The sequence below is a fragment of the Scyliorhinus torazame genome, chromosome 5 (assembly GCF_047496885.1).
Source record: "Scyliorhinus torazame isolate Kashiwa2021f chromosome 5, sScyTor2.1, whole genome shotgun sequence".
In the NCBI taxonomy this organism is placed as follows: Eukaryota; Metazoa; Chordata; class Chondrichthyes; order Carcharhiniformes; family Scyliorhinidae; genus Scyliorhinus; species Scyliorhinus torazame.
This window is the reverse complement of record NC_092711.1, coordinates 77,487,046-77,506,348: the sequence shown is the minus strand read 5'-3', so window position 1 is coordinate 77,506,348 and position 19,303 is coordinate 77,487,046. Positions and strand designations below refer to the sequence as shown.

The following is a 19,303-nucleotide window of genomic DNA, read 5'->3' as shown; positions in this document are numbered from 1 at the left end:
CGGATTAGTCCACCCGGAATGCCGGGCGCGGATGAATACGCCCCATCTCCATCACAGGAGCCAGAACGAGTAGGAATGTCCCGCCCCCGGAAGTCGCCTCTCTGTGCGGAGCATGCGCGGTGCTGCTCCGGGCTGAGCGCAGCTGCAGTGATAGTGAGTCCAGCTCCCAAACGCTGAATGAGATCCGCCGCCAGCCCATGATGTGGAGATGCCGGCGTTGGACTGGGGTGAGCACAGTAAGAAGTCTTACAACACCAGGTTAAAGTCCAACAGGTTTGTTTTGATATCACTCCTTGGAAGGAGCAGCGCTCCGAAAGCTAGTGATATCGAAAAAACCTGTTGGACTTTAACCTGGTGTTGTAAGACTTCTTACCAACTCCCCCCCCCCCCCCCCCAATAAGACCCATTGGTTTTATTGTCAGTCTGCAGACAGGAGCTGGAGAACTGAACCCAGGCAGAGGAAAGGGAGGGAGAAAACTGGGAGTGGAGGAAAGAAATGATGCAGATGGTGAGATGGGTTTGGATTGCAGCCCAGGGAGGAAGGAGAGTGTGTGGGACGGGGATTTACAGCTTTGGGGGAACAAGAGAGGGAAAAATGTTCCAGCGAAACTAGAATTGTCTGTTCAGAATTTCTACTCTGGATTGACAGTGATGACTTTTGTAAACTCCTTTTACAGGATATTGGAAGTGGAGGATTGGATGACAGAAAACTCAAACCAAACATCACATCGAAATTTGACAGTCACTCAATTCATTAAGAGCTCAATATCTTCATTCTTTGAATTTGGAAGGAGAAGTGTTTGTTCTGTTTCAGCAAGGTGACTGCAAAAGCACCGAGACTCACCCCAATGAGAGTTTTCCAATCCACTGACTGTGGGGAGAGTTTTAACCAGTTACACAGCCTCAAAAAAATGTATCACATCATTCACTGCAGGGAGAAATTAAATGCTTGTTTGTGAAAAAATGAAATGAAAGTCGCTTATTGTCCCAAGTAGGCTTCAAATGAAGTTACTGTGAAACGCCCCTAGTCGCCACATTCCGGCGCCTGTTCGGGGAGGCTGGTACGGGAATTAAACTGTGCTGCTCGCCTGCCTTGGTCTGCTTTAAAAGCCAGCGATTTAGCCCAGTGTCCTAAACCAGCCCCAGGCTAAACCAGTGTGGACAAAGCTTCATCCGGGAGAGACATAAAGACCCCTCACCATGGAGAAACTGTGGAAATGTGTGGACTGTGGGAAGGGATTCAGTTACCCATCACAACTGGAAGTTCATCGTCGCAGTCACACTGGGGCGAGACCATTCACCTGCTCTGTGTGGGAAAGGATTCAGCTGTCCATCTGCCCTACTGAACCACCAGAGAATTCACACTGGGGAGAGGCCATTCACCTGCTCTGACTGTGGGAAAGGATTCATTAATTCATCCAACATTCTGATACACCAGCAACTTCATACAGGGGATAGACCGTTCACCTGCTCTGAATGTGGGAAGGGATTCACACGTTCATACAACCTTCTGACACATCAGCAGGTTCACAGTGAGGAGAAGCCGTTCACTTGCTCAGTATGTGGGAAGGGATTCACTCGTTCATCCAACCTATTGAATCACCAGCGAGTTCACACTGGGGAAAGGCCATTCAGCTGCTCTGTGTGTGGGAAGAGATTCAGTCAGTCATCCAACCTGCTCACACACCAGAGAGTTCACAGTGGGGAGAGGCCATTCACTTGCTCCATATGTGGGAAGGAATTTTCTCATTTATCTTATCTTCTGGAACATCATTGAGTTCACACTGGGAGCGGCCATTCAACTGCAATGTCTGAGGAAAGGGGTTTACTCACTCATCCCACCTGTTAACACACCAGCGAGTTCACAAGCGACTACAAGGTTTAGATTATACCTTCATTGATGTTGTTAATCATGTCCAGGACTGAATAATGTTCACTCTGGTATGTGGGCTGATGCCCTAAGCAGGGTAAATTCCTCTTCCTCATGCGCCAGGCTTAGCCTGATTCAATTTAAGGTGCTACATAGAGCACACATAACGGGAGCAAGATTGAGCAGGTTCTTTGGAGTGGAGGACAAATGTGGGAGGTGTGGCGGGAGCCCGGCAAACCACGCACATATGTTTTGGGCATGCCCGGCACTGGAAGGGTATTGGAAGGGAGTGACGGGAGTGATTTCGCGGGTGGTGAAGGCCCGGGTCAAACCAGGCTGGGGGTTAGCTCTATTTGGAGTTGCGGAAGAGCCGGGAGTGCAGGAGGCGAAAGAGGCCGACGTTGTGGCCTTTGCGTCCCTAGTAGCCCGGCGCAGGATCCTACTCATGTGGAAGGAGGCGAAACCCCCCGGACTGGAGGCCTGGGTAAATGATATGGCGGGGTTCATTAAACTGGAGCAGATAAAGTTTGCCCTGAGAGGATCGGCTCAAGGGTTCACCAGGCGGTGGCAGCCATTTCTCGACTACCTAGGGGAACGTTAGAGGGAAGACAGATGACCAGCAGCAGCAACCCAGGGGGAGGGGGGGGGGGGGAGGGGGGGTTTAGTTTAGGTCAAAGATAAAGGGGTTTTGTTACTTGTGTATTGTTTAAAATTTCTGTATTGTTATTGTTGCGTTTGCTTTGTAAGAGGGGAAAAATTGTTGTTTGGGAAAAAAATTTCAATAAAACATTTATAAAAAAAAAAAAAAAAAAAAAATGTTCACTCTGACTGCCTTAATCTACTGATGAGGTTTATTATTCTGAATAAATGTGAAATAATTCAGCTTTGTTTGAAACGTTGTTGCAGATTTTTGTCTTTCCCACCTGAGTGTTGAACATCACCTGTCTGGAGCTGAGAAATGACAATCTGGGGGAGGATCATATGGCAGGAACAGAACTTCAGCCTGGACACAGTCCTTCAGGGTCACACTGAGAGAGACAAATGACACTTTGGTCTTTCTCATCACTCTTCACTGTCAGCAAAGTCCCCGTGTGGGTTAATCCTGAGATGTGTAAGAAATATGTTCCACCCGCTCTCCGCCAAATCTCAGAACCCCTAGACATGGAACAGAAGTCTTCTTTACAACTGTGTTCAGAGTCGGGAAGAACAATGGTGAATGCTGGAAATGTAATAATAATAATTGCTTATACATGTAGGCTTCAATGAAGTTCCTGTGAAAAGCCCCTAGTCGCCACATTCCAGCACCTATTCGGGGAGGCCGGTACGGGAATTACACCCGCGCTGCTAGCCTTGATCTGCATTACACGCTTGCTGTTTAGCCCACTGTGCTGTCAAATCAGCAATTGGTGTAAAACTGTGATGTTCCTGATTGAATGTAAAGCAGCTGGTTTGTTTCCAGGCTGAAAATGCATCGGAATCCGTCTAAAACATTTTAATGTGTTTGTGTGACAGTCACAATGAATTCATTGAATTGAAACCTACTTAAAATAGATTGCTGGAAGTTTGCATTAAAAACCAGCAGGAGGTCATCACAGGAACCTGGTAACAGCAGGGAGAATTAGACAATAGTTTCATTCCCAGATAAAGAAGGAGCTGCAGCTTGTGTCCAAGAATTTCCAGTTTTATTGATGTGTGCTTCCCACATTCCGTCCTTTTAAATAAACCTCACCCCTACCAGCCTTTTACAATCATAAACATAACAGAGAAAAGGGCGAAGCTGTGCCTGCCCCTTTAACTGGGAGCTGAGCAGTGTCAGAGCCCCGACTGTCCCTTTAAGAATGAGTGATGTGTTCAGCTGAAGATTCCTATTGGCCGTTTTCTGGGTTGTCTCCTTATTCTGATCGTTCTCAGTGATCCTCGGGTGTGTGAACCTGCTCTCCTGTCTCTCATTCTCTTCTCTCTCAGCTTATCACAGGCAGGAAGTCTGTTCATGGTGATAACATGAAACTGACGCCTGCAATTTCATTCTCAGGTAACACAACTTCCTGTTTCTGTGCTGCCGGTTCCAAACCACACATCTGACATCTGAGCAGAAAATAAACCTATTGACCACAATCTGGTGATAACATCTGTCAGTGTGGCCTATATCTGTCCACAGAGTCAATGCAGAGTCACACAGATCACATTGTGGTGACATTTACAAATGAGCCGGTTATTTCTGTTCAGAGTCTCCATTCCCAGACAGAACCGGCTGTGTCTGTGGATCAGTCACTGAGTTATTTCTGTTCTCTGTAGCTAGGAACTGATAACCTGCTCCCTTATATTTTATATTATTCTTTCTGTGTTACTTGTTTCCTCTATTTCTCAGCTTTTATCTCTTGCCACCTCACCTTTCTGTTTTTTAAAATCTCTCAGTTCTTCTCTCAGTCTTTCTTTCTCCTTCCATCTATATTTCACTCCTATTCCTATTTAATTGAGGTGTTCAAAATCATGAAGTGTTTGTGATAGATTGAAGAAGGAAAAAGAGGGAGAAAAACAGAAATGTTGGAAAGTCAGCAGTTCTGGCAGCATCGGTACAGAGAGAAACAGAGTTAACGTTTCGAGTCCCTGTGACTCAGAGCAAGAGAAACCGGGATTGTCCCTCTGAGATCAGGGAAAGTGAAGGGGAGATTTAATAGAGGTGTTTAAAATGAGGAAAGATTTGTGATAGTGTCGATGGGGAGAAACTGTTTCCCAAGAGCAGGAGGGTTTATAACCAGAGGACACAGAGGTTTAAGATATTTTACAACAGAACCCAAGGAGGTGATGAGGAGAATTGTTTTTACACAGTGATGTGATGTGATCTAGAATTCACACTGACAGGCTGCAGGAAGCAGATTTAACAGTAAATTTCAAAGGGAATTGGATAAATTCTTGTGGACGGTAAATTGGCAGAGTTATGGTGAATGGGGTTAATTGGACAGTTCACTCATCTTTGTGACATTCTGAATTTTGCTCAAACTGATGTTTTAACATTTGACCTTTTCAATCACAGTGTGTCTCAAAGAGAAGATTAAAACTTTGGTTTTGATGAGCTGTCGGATACATTTCCTGTGTGACTATGTAACTTGGGACCACAAGAAGGATCTGAATATTTTCAGTTCCTCTAACAGATGTACCTCGAATATCAGAAATCTCTGGAGTTCCCCATGTCCTCATTGCTGTCCCCTTGAGTATAACAGCTCTCAGTCAGGTGGAGTCAGTCACACGTGGTTCTGTCATGTTTCCATTCCTATTTTATCACACACCTCCCAGTGACACTCACCACAACACAGACACCTCAAAATATCATTGCTTCCTTACACCTTGTCCTCCTATTACAATTGGATATTTACTGGGCCTTTTGTCTCCATTAATGTCAGCTTACCTGCAGGTCAAATGACCTCAGAGGCACTGGAACCAGACTCTGTTTATTGTACCAGCCTCATTAAGCCCAGGACCTGCAGTGGTAACATACACCAGAATTGGAATAAAAGGCAGGTTATTGTCTGATGAAGGGTAGCCGCCTAGTGCTTAGGGCTCGATCATAAATCATAGAATTTACAGTGCAGAAGGAGGCCATTCGGCCCATCGAGTCTGCACAGGCCCATGGAAAGATCACGCTATCTAAGCCCACACCTCCACTGTAACCCGGTAACCCAGTAACACCATCTAACCTTTTTGGACACTAAGGGCGATTTTGCATGGCCAATCCACCAAACCTGCACATCGTTGAAATGTGGGAGGAAACTGGAGCTCCCGGAGGAAACCCATGTGGACACGGGGAAAACGTGCAGACTCCGCACAGATACTGACCCAACATGGGAATCGAACCTGGAACCCTGGAGATGTGAAGCAACTGTGCTAACCACTGTGCTGCAGTGGCACTGCTGCCTCACAGTGCCATGGTCCCGGGTTCGATCCTGGCCCTGGGTCACTGTCCGTGTGGAGTTTGTAAATTCTCCCTGAGTCTGTGTGTGTCTCACCCCCACAACCTGAAGGTGTGCAGAGTAGGTGGATTGGCCACACTATATTTCCCCTTGGAAAAAAATTAATTGGGTACTCTAAAAAAAATTTTTTTAAGGTTAATGTCTAATGGGACAGAGTAACACACACCAGAAGCGGATTATATTATGTTGTCAACAAACCATGACTACTTCACTATTATTTGAAAACCAAATTTAGTTTTGGTTCTCTAGATGCTTACTGTATCATCATTACATTTGATCCAATGATGTTTTCACTCACATACTGCAGCCTGACTTAAGGGACCAGACAGTGTTAGTTGCTCTCAAAGTGAGTGAATCCTTTGCTGTTTCTCCTCTGGGCCCCATCTCCACTATTATTGTTACTGAGACTCTCACTGTTATTATTGGAGAATCAAGGAGCACAGTGGTTAGCACTGCTGCCTCACGGTGCTGAGGTCCCAGGTCCCATCCTGGCTCTGGGTCACTGTCCATGCGGAGTTTGCACATTCTCCCTGTGTTTGCGTGGGTTTTGCCCCACAACCCAAAGATGTGCAGGGTAGGGGGATTGGCCACGTAGTCTAAAGTTATTTTTAAAAACATTATTGGACAATCAGCGAGTCAGCCTGAGCCTGAGGCGGCTGTCACCATCGAGAACTGTCACAATGCCCGGGTGATTGACAGCGGCTCCGGACCAATAGGAAGAGGAGGGGCGGGACTGGAGGCCCGACCGAGAGCGGCTGATCCTCCAACCACTCGGAGTGAATGAGGGGCGGGACCAGCTGATATTGAAGCATGCGCAGTGTCAGTAATGGCGATGGAGAGCGGCTATTTCTTCTTTGTATCCATAATTTGTAAGAGGCGGTTAACAATATGTAGGGTGCGTGAGATCGCGGGGAAGGTCGGAAACGCTGCGTAAGCACATTGTGTGAGTCATTAAACTCTGAAAAGAGTTTACCGGACCCAGATTGTACCGAGTGGGGCTGCAGCCCCTCATTTTCGGCCTGGATTAACGGCCGCCATCTTTATTGGAATGAGTGTGCACCATGGCGCATGCGTGGTCGCCATCTTTGTCGGGGGCAACGTTTTGATGAGTGGGAGGAGCTTGTTACCCATTGTTCAGAATGCAGACAACCTGTCCATCAAACTGTTATCACCCTTTGAGTCCCAATGTCTGAATGATGGGGCGGTGGATTGATGGAAAGAAAGGGAAATACATCCTGCTCTCCTGATCCCAATACCTGATGGTCTCAAGATCTGTGGTTCTGTCCACCCATGGCAAAAACTCAAGACCCTGAGTAGACGTCATCCTCAAATGAAGGACTGCTGATGACGACGAGGGGCAAAGTATAAGCGGGGAGAGGGCAGTACAGTGGTTAGCACTGGGACTACGGCGCTGAGGACCCGGGTTTGAATCTTGGCCCTGGGTCACTGTCCGTGTGGAGTTTGCAAATTATCCCCGTGTCTGCGTGGGTTTTACCCCCATGTGCAAGGTAGGTGGATTGACCATGCTAAATTGTCCCTTAATTGGAAAAAATGAATTGGGTACTCTAAAGTTATTTTTAATAACTTTATTTTAAAAAAATTATTGGATAATCAGCCTGAGCCTGTGGCGGCTCTCACCATCTGGAACGGTCACAATGCCCGGGTGATTAACAGCGGCTCCGGACCAATAGGAAGAGGAGTGGCGGGACTGGAGGACCGACCGAGCGCAGCTGGTCCAACCAATCAGAGTGAATGAAGGGCGGGGCCGGGCTATGATGAAAGCATGCACAGTATCAGTAATTGCTCCATAAATTGCCTTAATTGGAAATAAATAAATACATAAATAAATAATTGGATACTCTTAAAAAAAAAAATTAAAGTGCAGAGGGGAGCATGAACATTCATACTGGATTAGGGAGCAGGAGAAGGGAATGTTGGGAATTTCTATCCTAGACTGGCAGTCATAGAATCCCGACAGTGCATAAGGAGGCCATTCAGCCCATCAAGTCTGCACAGATCCTCTGAAAGAACACCCTACCTAAGCCCCCGCCCTGTTCCCGTAACCCCACCTAACAAACATATCTTTGGACATAAGGTGCAATTTAACACAGCCAATCCACCTTTGGACTGTGGGAGGAAACTGGAGCACCCCGAAGAAATCAACACAAACACAGGCAGACAGTGACCCAGACAGACAGTGACCCAAAAGATCGAAATTGAATCCAAGTCCCTGGTGCTGTAAGGCAGCAGTGTCAATCGCTGTGCCACCGTGCTGCCCCACACAATGATGGATTTGGGAAACTCCTTTTACAGGAAGTTAGAAAGGGAGAATTTACACAAGACAAACCCAAACCACAAATTTATTTTCTGAATTCCATTTTTGGATTGACATTGATACCTTTTGTAAATTTCATTTTCAGGGTATTAGAAGAGGATTTACAGACAGGAACCTTGAGCAAACTCTTACGTCACAATGTGACAGCTTCACTTGATTCATCAGGAAGTGAACATTATCGTCCTTTGAACGCAAGTGTTTGCGTTTCAGGTCATTACCATTCGCTGTGTTTACACACTCACTCACACACACACACACACACACATACATACACTCCCTCGCTGTCTCTGCCTCTCTTTCCCAAATGCTCTCTGTCCCACACACACTCTGTCTCTCCCGCACCCTCTCTCTCTGTCTCTCGCACCCTCTCTCTCACTCACACCCTCTCTCTCGCACCATCTCTCTCACACACACTCTCCCTCTCTCCTCCCATAGAGGTGAACCAGTTGTTTTTTATGACAACCCAGCAGTTTTCATGGTCACTTTTTCCCAGTGCCGGCCCCACAAATGTCCAGATTCATTCAGCTCAATTTCACACCCTGCCTTTGTGTTTTTGTGGGTTCTCTCTCACTCCCTATTTTCTGTTTTGAATCAATTTTGCAGAGTATTAGAAGTGAAGGAACTTCAGTCAGGAAATTCAAACTGAACATCACATCAAGATCTACACTCACCAAAATGTTTGTAACATAAACATCATGGGAGTTTGAAGATGGAAGGAAGATGCACCGTTCACAGAGGGGAGAAACCGTACACGTGTTCTGTGTGTGGACAAGGCTTCAGTCGATCATCTGGCCTTTCGAAACATAAATGCAGTCACACCGGGGAAAAACCATGGGAATGTGGGGATTGTGGGAACGGATTTGATTGTCCATCCAAGTTGAAAATCCATCAGCGCATTCACACTGGGGAGAGACCATTCACCTGCTTCGAGTGCGGGAAAGGATTCATACACACATACCACTTGCAGACACACCAACACATTCATGCTGGGGAGAGGCCATTCACCTGTTCGCAGTGTGGGAAAGGATTTGCTCATTCCGCCAATCTGCTGAGACACCAGCGAATTCACACTGGGGAGAGACCATTTAAATGTCCAGACTGTGAGAAGTGTTATAAGAGTTCTGGGGAAGTGATATCTCATCAACGTGTTCACACCGAGGAGAGGCCGTTCAGGTGCTCTCACTGTGGGACTGGGTTCAGACGATCATCTGATCTCTCTGTACATCAGCGAGTTCACACTGGGGAGAGACCATTTAAATGTCCAGACTGTGAGAAGTGTTGTAAAAGTTCTGGGGAACTGATATCTCATCACCGTGTTCGCACTGACGAGAGACCGTTCAGGTGCTCTCACTGTGGAAGTGGATTCAGGCGATCATCTGACCTCACTGCACACCAGCGAGTTCACACTGCTCGGAGTGTGGGAGGGGATTCACTCAGTTATCCAATCTGCTGATGCACGAGCAAGTTCACAAGTAACTTCAGTGATTGGAGCTCGCTGTTAATCACATCCTGGACACTTCCGGGTGCGGCTATGCAGAGCTAGGTCGCACATTCGGCAGCTCCTGCTTGGAACGGACTTTTGGGCTCTTTTACAGGGCCCCCACGGCATTTGTTTGACATTTCCCGGTGTGGGAAGAAGGCGGCAATATTCCCCCGACAGTGTCCCCCAGGAAGGGTATGTCTCTTGGTTGCCAGACACACGCAGAAACAGTGAAAGATTTGGCTGCAACTACAGGATAAACAGGGCCTCTTCCAGCATGCAGGCGGGGGAAGGGCAAGCTTAAAGCTGCAAGCTGACCTGAGGGCCTGTATCAAAGGTGAATTCTAGCAGCAGAGGGAACAACTGTGAAAAGACCTCATCAAGGCCACTGAAGGGACTTCCGGTTGCGGTGATGCCTAGCTAGCCGCACGCTTCGGCGGCTCCAGCTCCGACGGACCTTCGGGCTCTTTTAAGAGCCCCAACGGGGAATTTTTCGACGACGCAACCCGGTGTGGGGCGTGTGAGAAGGGAGTCCCCCCCAAACGAAGGAGGAAAAAACCGGCGGCGGCGGCTGCAGCGCGAGGAATCGTCGACCAAAGGGTCAGAAAGAGAGAAGTACAAGATGGCGGCGGAGAAAGCGCAGGCGACATGGGGGCCTGAGCATGAAATTGTGAGACGGTGCGTGGAGCTGCTGAAGAGGGAGGTGCTGACCCCGTTGCTACAGGCAATTGAGGGGCTCAAGGAGACATTAAAGACCCAGGAGACAGAGCTCCGTGTGGTGGAGCAGAAGGTGACAGATATTGAGGACGAGATCCTGGGCCTGGCGCTTAAGACACAGACGCACGAGGCACTTCATAAAAAGTGTACTGAAAGGATCGAAGCCCTAGAAAATGGAGCGCGAAGGAAGAACCTTCGGATACTGGGTCTCCCTGAGGGTGTGGAAGGAGTGGACTGTGGAGCGTACGCAAGTACGATGCTGAGCTCACTGATGGGTGCTGAGGCCCCTACGGGCCCCTTGGAGGTGGAGTGGGCAAATCGGATTCCGGCGAGAAGACCAAAAGCGGGGGAACCACCCAGGGCGATAATCGTGCGATTTTACCGCCTTAAGGATAGAGAAGAGGTCCTGAGATGGGCTAAAAAGGTGCGGAGTAGCAGATGGGAGAATGCAGTGGTACGGGTATACCAGGATTGGAGTGCGGAGGTGGCGAGAAGGAGGGCGAGCTTCAACCGAGCCAAAGAGGTGTTGCATAAAAGGAAGGTGAAGTTCGGGATGCTGCAGCCGGCAAGACTATGGGTCACGTATCAGGAGAGACACCATTATTTCGAGACGGCGGAGGAAGCATGGACCTTCATCAAAGAAGAGAAATTGGATCGGAACTGAGGGACTGATGCTGCAGGAAATGTTATTGTTAATGTTACGGTGGAAGTTAATTGAGAAGTAAACAGGGAAGGGGGGAGACATTGGGGAAATGTGGGCGCCGGTGAGGGGGGAAAGACGGGACATAGTTGGAGAATGGGGAAGGGGAGGGGGAGGGGAAAGGGAGCTGCGCCATAAGAGGCGGGTCAGGTAAAGGGATGTTCCCGCACCAGAAAGAATAAGGCGGGAAGACAGGCGCAAGGCGGATGGGAGTTCCCCACATGGGGGGGGTCGAGGAGTGAGCAGGAGTAGCCGGGGTCAGTTGAAGTTAGCTGACTTACGGAAGTAATATGGGGGGAGCAATCAAGCTAGAAAGAGATCTAGCGGGGAGGGGAGGAGGGAGGGAGAAGGGGGGGGGGGACAACTGGGTTGCTGCTGCGGAAATCCAAAAGGAAATGGCTAAAGAGTGGGTGGGCGGGGATGGTGTGCGACGCTGGGGGAGCGAGCGGGAGCGCGGAGGCGGGATATGGGACTGGCCTAGAGAAGGTAATGGCTAGTCGACACGGGAGGGGGGCAGGTAGCCCCCTAGTGAGGCTGATCACGTGGAACGTGAGAGGCCTGAACGGACCGATAAAAAGGGCCCGAGTGCTCGCGCATTTGAAAGGACTAAGGGCAGACGTGGTTATGCTCCAAGAGACGCACCTAAAGGTGGCGGACCAAGTTAGGCTAAGGAAAGGATGGGTGGGACAGGTGTTCCACTCAGGACTGGACGCAAAGAATAGAGGGGTGGCCATTTTGGTGGGGAAACAGGTCGCATTTGAAGCAAAGAACAGCGTAGCAGATAGCGGAGGTAGATATGTAATGGTGAGTGGCAGGCTGGAGGGAATGGAGGTCGTGTTGGTTAACGTGTATGCCCCAAACTGGGACGATGCGGGATTTATGAGACGGATGCTGGGGCGTATACCGGACCTGGAGGTAGGAAACTTGATTTTAGGAGGGGACTTTAATACGGTGCTGGACCCGGGGCTAGATAGATCCAGCTCAAGGACCGGAAGAAGGCCGGCAGCGGCCAAGGTACTTAAGGGGTTTATGGACCAAATGGGGGGAGTGGATCCATGGCGATTTCTTAGACCTAGGGCTAGGGAGTATTCCTTCTTCTCCCATGTCCATAAAGTGTACTCCCGGATAGATTTTTTTGTTTTGGGAAGGTCGTTGATCTCTAGGGTGGAAGAAGCTGAGTACTCAGCCATAGCGGTTTCGGATCATGCCCCACATTGGGTGGACCTGGAATTAGGAGAGGAAAGGGAGCAGAGAACACTCTGGCGATTAGATGTGGGACTGATGGCGGATGAGGGAGTGTGTGCAAGAGTGCGGGGGTGTATTGAGAGATACCTGGAGGTCAATGACGACGGCGAGGTCCCGGTGGGAGTGGTATGGGAAGCACTAAAAGCGGTGGTCAGAGGAGAGCTGATCTCCATTGGGGCCCACAAAAGGAAAACAGAGGCCAAGGAAAGGGAAAGATGACTGGGGGAGATTTTAAGGGTGGATAGGGAATTTGCAGAGACCCCGGAGGAGGAATTGTACAGGGAGAGGAGACGACTCCAGACGGAATTTGACCTTCTGACCACCAGAAAGGCGGAGGTACTGTGGAGGAAGGCACAGGGGAGGAGGTATGAATATGGGGAAAAGGCGAGTCGCCTGTTGGCTCATCAATTGCGAAAGAGGGCAGCAGCGAGGGAAATAGGAGGAATTAGAGACGAAAGGGGAGACACGGTGCGAAGGGCAGGAAAGATAAATGAGGTGTTCAAGACCTTCTATGAGGAACTGTATAGGTCTCAACCCCCAGAGGGAGAGGAGGGGATGCGGCAGTTCCTGGACCAATTGAGGTTCCCGAAAGTGGAGGAGCGGGGGGTGGTAGGCCTGGGGGCACCGATTGGGGTGGACGAGGTTATTAAGGGACTGGGAAGCATGCAAGCAGGGAAGGCCCCAGGACCAGACGGGTTCCCGGTGGAGTATTACAGAAAATATGTGGACTTGTTGGCCCCGTTGATGGTGAGGACGTTCAATGAGGCCAGGAAAGGGGGGACTCTACCCCCGACGATGTCGGAGGCGACGATATCGTTAATTTTGAAGAGGGATAAAGATCCGTTGCAGTGCGGGTCCTATAGACCCATTTCATTGTTGAACGTGGACGCCAAATTGTTGGCAAAGGTACTGGCATCGAGGATAGAGGACTGTGTCCCGGGGGTGGTGCACGAAGACCAGACAGGGTTCGTAAAAGGGAGACAACTGAATGTTAACGTGCGACGACTATTAGGGGTGATAATGATGCCCCCAGTGGAGGGGGAGGCAGAGATAGTGGCGGCAATGGACGCAGAGAAGGCATTTGATAGGGTGGAGTGGGAGTATTTATGGGAAGTGTTAAGGAGGTTTGGGTTTGGGAACGGGTTTATTAGCTGGGTTAGACTTCTTTATGGGGCTCCAACGGCAAGCGTAGTTACAGGTCGACATAGATCGGAGTATTTCCGACTATATAGGGGAACAAGACAGGGATGCCCGCTGTCTCCATTGTTGTTCGCGTTGGCAATTGAACCTCTGGCCATGGCGTTGAGAGACTCCAGGAAATGGAGAGGGGTGATTAGAGGGGGAGAAGAACACCGAGTCTCGTTATATGCGGATGACCTATTGTTATACGTGTCGGACCCAGCGGGGGGAATGATAGAGGTTATGCGAATTTTGAGGGGGTTCGGGGATTTCTCGGGGTATAGGCTAAACATGGGGAAGAGTGAATTATTTGTGATACATCCAGGGGACCAGAGTAGAGAGATAGAAGGCTTGCCTCTAAGGAAAGTGGAAAGAAACGTCCGATACCTGGGGATTCAGATCGCTAGGAGCTGGGGAACCTTGCACAGACTTAATCTGACACGGTTGGTAGAACAAATGGAGGAGGACTTCAAGAGGTGGGACATGCAGCCTCTATCGCTGGCGGGCAGGGTGCAAGCAATTAAGATGATGGTCCTCCCGAGGTTCTTATTTGTATTTCAATGTCTCCCTATCCTAATCACTAAGACCTTTTTTAATAAAATAGACAGGAGCATCACGAGCTTCGTGTGGGCAGGGAAAGTTCCGAGAGTAAGGAGGGGGTTCCTTCAGTGTAGTAGGGACAGAGGAGGATTGGCACTACCGAACTTGGGCGATTACTATTGGGCCGCCAATGTGGCAATGATACGTAAATGGATGATGGAGGGTGAGGGAGCGGCGTGGGAAAGACTGGAGAGAAAGTCCTGTAAAGGGACGAGTTTAGAGGCGCTGGTGACGGCGCCGCTACCGATCTCACCTAAAAAGTTTACCACGAACCCGGTGGTGGCGGCAACATTAAATATCTGGGGACAGTGGAGGCGACAGAGAGGGGTGCGGGGAGCCCTGGTGGGGTCCCCAATCAGGAACAACCATAGGTTCGCCCCAGGAAGAATGGATGGAGGATTTCAGAGCTGGTTCCAGTTGGGAATTAGGAGGGTGGGAGATTTATTTATAGATGGGACTTTTGCGAGCTTGGGAGCATTGGAGGAAAAGTATAAGTTGCCCCGGGGAAATTTCTTGAGATATATGCAGGTGAGGGCATTTACTAGACAACAGGTGAGGGAATTTCCATTGCTCCCGACACAGGGGATACAGGACAGGGTGCTTTCAGGGGTGTGGGTCGGAGAGGGCAAGGTGTCAGAGATTTACCGAGAGATGAGGGAAGAGGGGGAGGAGTCGGTGGGCGAACTAAAAGGAAAGTGGGAAGAAGAACTAGGGGAGGAGATAGAGGAGGGTATGTGGGCTGATGCCCTAAGCAGGGTAAATTCCTCTTCCTCATGCGCCAGGCTTAGCCTGATTCAATTTAAGGTGCTACATAGAGCACACATAACGGGAGCAAGATTGAGCAGGTTCTTTGGAGTGGAGGACAAATGTGGGAGGTGTGGCGGGAGCCCGGCAAACCACGCACATATGTTTTGGGCATGCCCGGCACTGGAAGGGTATTGGAAGGGAGTGACGGGAGTGATTTCGCGGGTGGTGAAGGCCCGGGTCAAACCAGGCTGGGGGTTAGCTCTATTTGGAGTTGCGGAAGAGCCGGGAGTGCAGGAGGCGAAAGAGGCCGACGTTGTGGCCTTTGCGTCCCTAGTAGCCCGGCGCAGGATCCTACTCATGTGGAAGGAGGCGAAACCCCCCGGACTGGAGGCCTGGGTAAATGATATGGCGGGGTTCATTAAACTGGAGCAGATAAAGTTTGCCCTGAGAGGATCGGCTCAAGGGTTCACCAGGCGGTGGCAGCCATTTCTCGACTACCTAGGGGAACGTTAGAGGGAAGACAGATGACCAGCAGCAGCAACCCAGGGGGAGGGGGGGGGGGGAGGGGGGGTTTAGTTTAGGTCAAAGATAAAGGGGTTTTGTTACTTGTGTATTGTTTAAAATTTCTGTATTGTTATTGTTGCGTTTGCTTTGTAAGAGGGGAAAAATTGTTGTTTGGGAAAAAATTTTCAATAAAACATTTATAAAAAAAATAAAAAAAAATCACATCCTGGACTGGAACATGTTCATTGGGGGGTCAGTTGCTGCTGATGTTCATAAACTCTAATACAGTTACAAAGAATTAAATTCTGAATAAAAATAAAGTCAAATCAGTTTGTGTTAAACAAAGCGTGTGGTGTCTTTTTAATATCGCTAACACAAGTTAGTTCCTTTTGAAGGTCTCTTTCTCCCCGTGTCCTCCATCCTCACCTCCAATAACAAGTGTGAGGAGCTCTCACAGCTTCTTTGTCACTAAGATTGAGACAATCTGATCAGCTACCTCTGCTGCTTTCCTCCACTAACCTACCGGACGAAACTGTCTCTAAAGCCGATTTTTGTCGAAGTTCTGAACTTACATCTTTCTCTATTTTCTCTCCCGTCAGAACTCCCCTTGTCCATGAGACCCCCCTTCTGCTCCATTGATAATTCCCATAAACCGCTGACATCCCAACTTCTCCATGTGAGCCGATATAGTGAAGAGCTCTCTATCTCTGCTGGTACTGTCTCTCTCAGTGTTAAATCCACTGTCATCACGCATCCCAAAAAAACACTTGTCCCTCCCAGCTTTGCAAACTACTTCTCCATCTCCAAACTCCCTTTCCTCTCCACAGTCCTTGTACTCAGTTTCTCCGAAGGATCTATCCTTAGCCCCTCCTATTTCTCTACAAGCTGCCACGAGGTGACATGAAATAAAAATCACTTATTGTCACAAGTAGGCTTCAATTGAAGTTACTGTGAAAAGCCCCTAGTCGCCACATTCCAGCGCCTGTTCGGGGAGGCTGGTACAGGAATTGAACCGTGCTGCTGGCCTGCCTTGGTCTGCTTTAAAAGCCAGCTATTTAGCCCTGTGCTAAACCAGCCCTAAAACATCATCCAAAAGCACTGTGTTAGTTTTCACATGCACACTGACAACACCCAGCTCTACCTCCCCGCCATCCCTCTCCATTCCTCAAACCCCATTTATCCAGGCGAATCACTGAACAACGCAAACACCACATTCACTCTATGCTAATTTACTCATGGTGCAGGTATTCATTTGGAACACATTTGTGATCATTTTTAAATTGAGGTCAGGGCTGCTCGTGCGCCATCAGCAGAATCTATTAAAGGAGATGATTACGATTAAAATGCAGATGGAGAGAAAGACCTGGCGGGGGGAAACAGCTAAATCTAAGAGAAAAGAAAAGTGAACCACAGGAGAAGGGAGGAGAGTGAAGGGACAGGGAATAATAGAGGGGAATCAGAGAGGGTGGGGGATGGGGGGAGGCGAGGGAATGAAAGCCGGAAGGAGAGCATGGGAAACGACAACAAGCTCAGCAAATACAGTAACAGAGAGCAAGAGAATACTGGAGAAAGACTGGCCGAATGGCGGAAACAGAGGTGAACGCGCAACAACAGCGGCAGTGAAAACCGTCCAGGAGAAGCAAGCAAAAACACCAACACCAGATCAATTCTTGTATTGCTTCTCTGTATTGGACAGAACTACTGTAATTGTTTCTCCGGCACCCAAATGTATATGCACCTCCCCAGTTTCCCAGTTTCCCAGTCCCCCCCCCCCCCCCCCCCCCCCCACAATCAGGTGCCTACTTATTTGTCAAACGTAAGATTGCGAACTGTACAGAGTTGCTGTTCTTGTGCCAGTGTACAATATCCTACCAGTTTTTTCCTTTTTAAAAAAATATATATATTTCAATCTGTGTACATGACTGTAAATATACTATGTTCAAAAACCCAATAAAAAACATTTATTAAAAAAAAGATTAAAATGGGAATTTCGAACCCAGAGATAGAGAAACTTTTCAGGGAATCAAAAGATTTGGGGAGGATGGTGGGAAGTTGGAGATTAAACCAAGATCAGCCATGATCACAGTGAATGTTGAAGCAGCTCAATGGGCTTTATGGTATACTCCTGCTCCTATTTCATATATTTGTATAGAGGCCAGGATCCTGTGTAGGCCCAGACCGGATGGTAGGTTCCCATCCGTGAAGGAAATTCCTGACCAGGTAGATTTTTATGACAATCCAGCAATTTTCATGGTCACTTTTTCCCAGTGCCGGCCCCACAAATGACCAGATTCATTCAGCTCAATTTCACAACCTGCCTTTGTGTTTTTGTGGGTTCTCTCTCACTCCCTATTTTCTGCTTTCAATCCGTTTCACAGGGTGTGCGAAGGGGAGGATTTGCAGTTGGGAAACTGAAACCAGACATCACATCAGGATCTGAATATCATCGGATTTTTAACATGCAAGAAAATAGCAATGCTGGCAGTGCGGAGAAATGTGGGGACTGTGAGGAGGGATTCAGATCCCTGTCGGAGCTGGAAGCCCATCCGCCCAGTCACACTGGGGAGAGACTGGTCACCTGTCCAGAGTCTGGGAAGGGATTCACCTGATCATCCAACCTGCTGAGACACCAGCGAGTTCATAGTGGGGAGACGCCATTCACCTGCCCAGAGTGTGGGAAGGGATTCACTCGATCATCAGGGCTGCAACACCAGCGGGTTCACACTAGGGAGAGGCCATTCACCTGCTCCACGTGTGGAAAGGGATTTACTGATTCTTCCACTCTGTTGAAACACCAGCAGGTTCACACGGACGAGAGACCTTTTAAATGTGTAGACTGTGAGAGGTGCTATAAAAGTTCCCTCAACCTAAAGCGTCATCAGCGAGCTCACACTGATGAGAGACCATTCAGGTGCTCAGACTGTGGAACTGGGATCAGGCAGTCATCTGAACTCATTGTACACCAGCGAATTCACACTGGAGAGAGGCCGTTCACCTGCACCGAATGTGGGAAGGGATTCACTCGATCATCAGGGCTGCTACACCAGCGAGTTCACACCGGGGAGAGGCCATTCACCTGCTCCAAGTGTGGAAAGGGAGTCAGCGATTCTTCCACCCTGCTGAAACACCTGCAGGTTCACACTGAAGCGAGACCATTCCAATGCACTGACTGTGGGAAGTGCTATTAAAGTCCTGTGGACCTGATGCGCTAATGTCTCAAATTTCCTTTTTGGCTGTGCCCTTAACAGTAAATAAACTCCAGCTCAGTTATAGGGGTTAATATTCCAGGTAAAAGTTAAATAAATCAGCATTGCGTGAAACAATGTGCATCAAGTATTTCGAAATATTTCGAACAAAAGTTCTTCCTTTTGAAATGTTCTCCCCCCTCTCCCTGTTTCATCCATCCTCACCTCCGGCAACAAGTGTGTGGAGTTCATGGGGTTCCTTTGTCACTGAGATTGAGACAATCTGATCAGCTGCCTCTGCTGCTTCCCTCCCTCCCACTAACCCGCCAGGCCAAACTGTCTAAAGTTCTTCCTCATCTGAGTCCTGAACCCGGATCTTTCTCCAGTTTCTCTCCAATCTTCTGTCTCCCTCCGAGCTTATATTGTCCACAAGCCCCAACTTCTGTTCCCTTGACTCCATTCTCACAAAACAGTTGACCATCCAACCTCGCTATGTTAGTTGATATGTTTCCAGTTCTCTCTCATTTGGTCCTGTCCTTCTCATTTTAATGCAACATCATCACCCATCCTAAACAGAACACTTGACCCCACCAGCTTTACAAATTTCCAAGACATTTAGGGCAGCACGGCAGCATAGTGGTTAGTACAATTGCTTCACAGCTCTAGGGTCCCAGGTTCGATTCCCGGCTTGGGTCAATGTCTGTGCGGAGTCTTCACGTTCTCCCCATGTGTGCGTGTGTTTCCTCCGGGTGCTCCGGTTTCCTTCCACAGTC

At 48.8% G+C, this 19,303-nt stretch overlaps 1 long non-coding RNA gene across 1 annotated transcript; it reads left to right on the top strand.

Annotated features, from left to right (window-relative positions):
- Positions 1-149: 149 nt before the first annotated feature.
- Positions 150-1,564, top strand: LOC140421464 (uncharacterized). The gene is made up of 2 exons (XR_011946798.1): positions 150-227; positions 678-1,564. It is a non-coding gene; the product is annotated as an uncharacterized lncRNA (long non-coding RNA).
- The last annotated feature ends 17,739 nt before the right edge of the window (positions 1,565-19,303 follow it).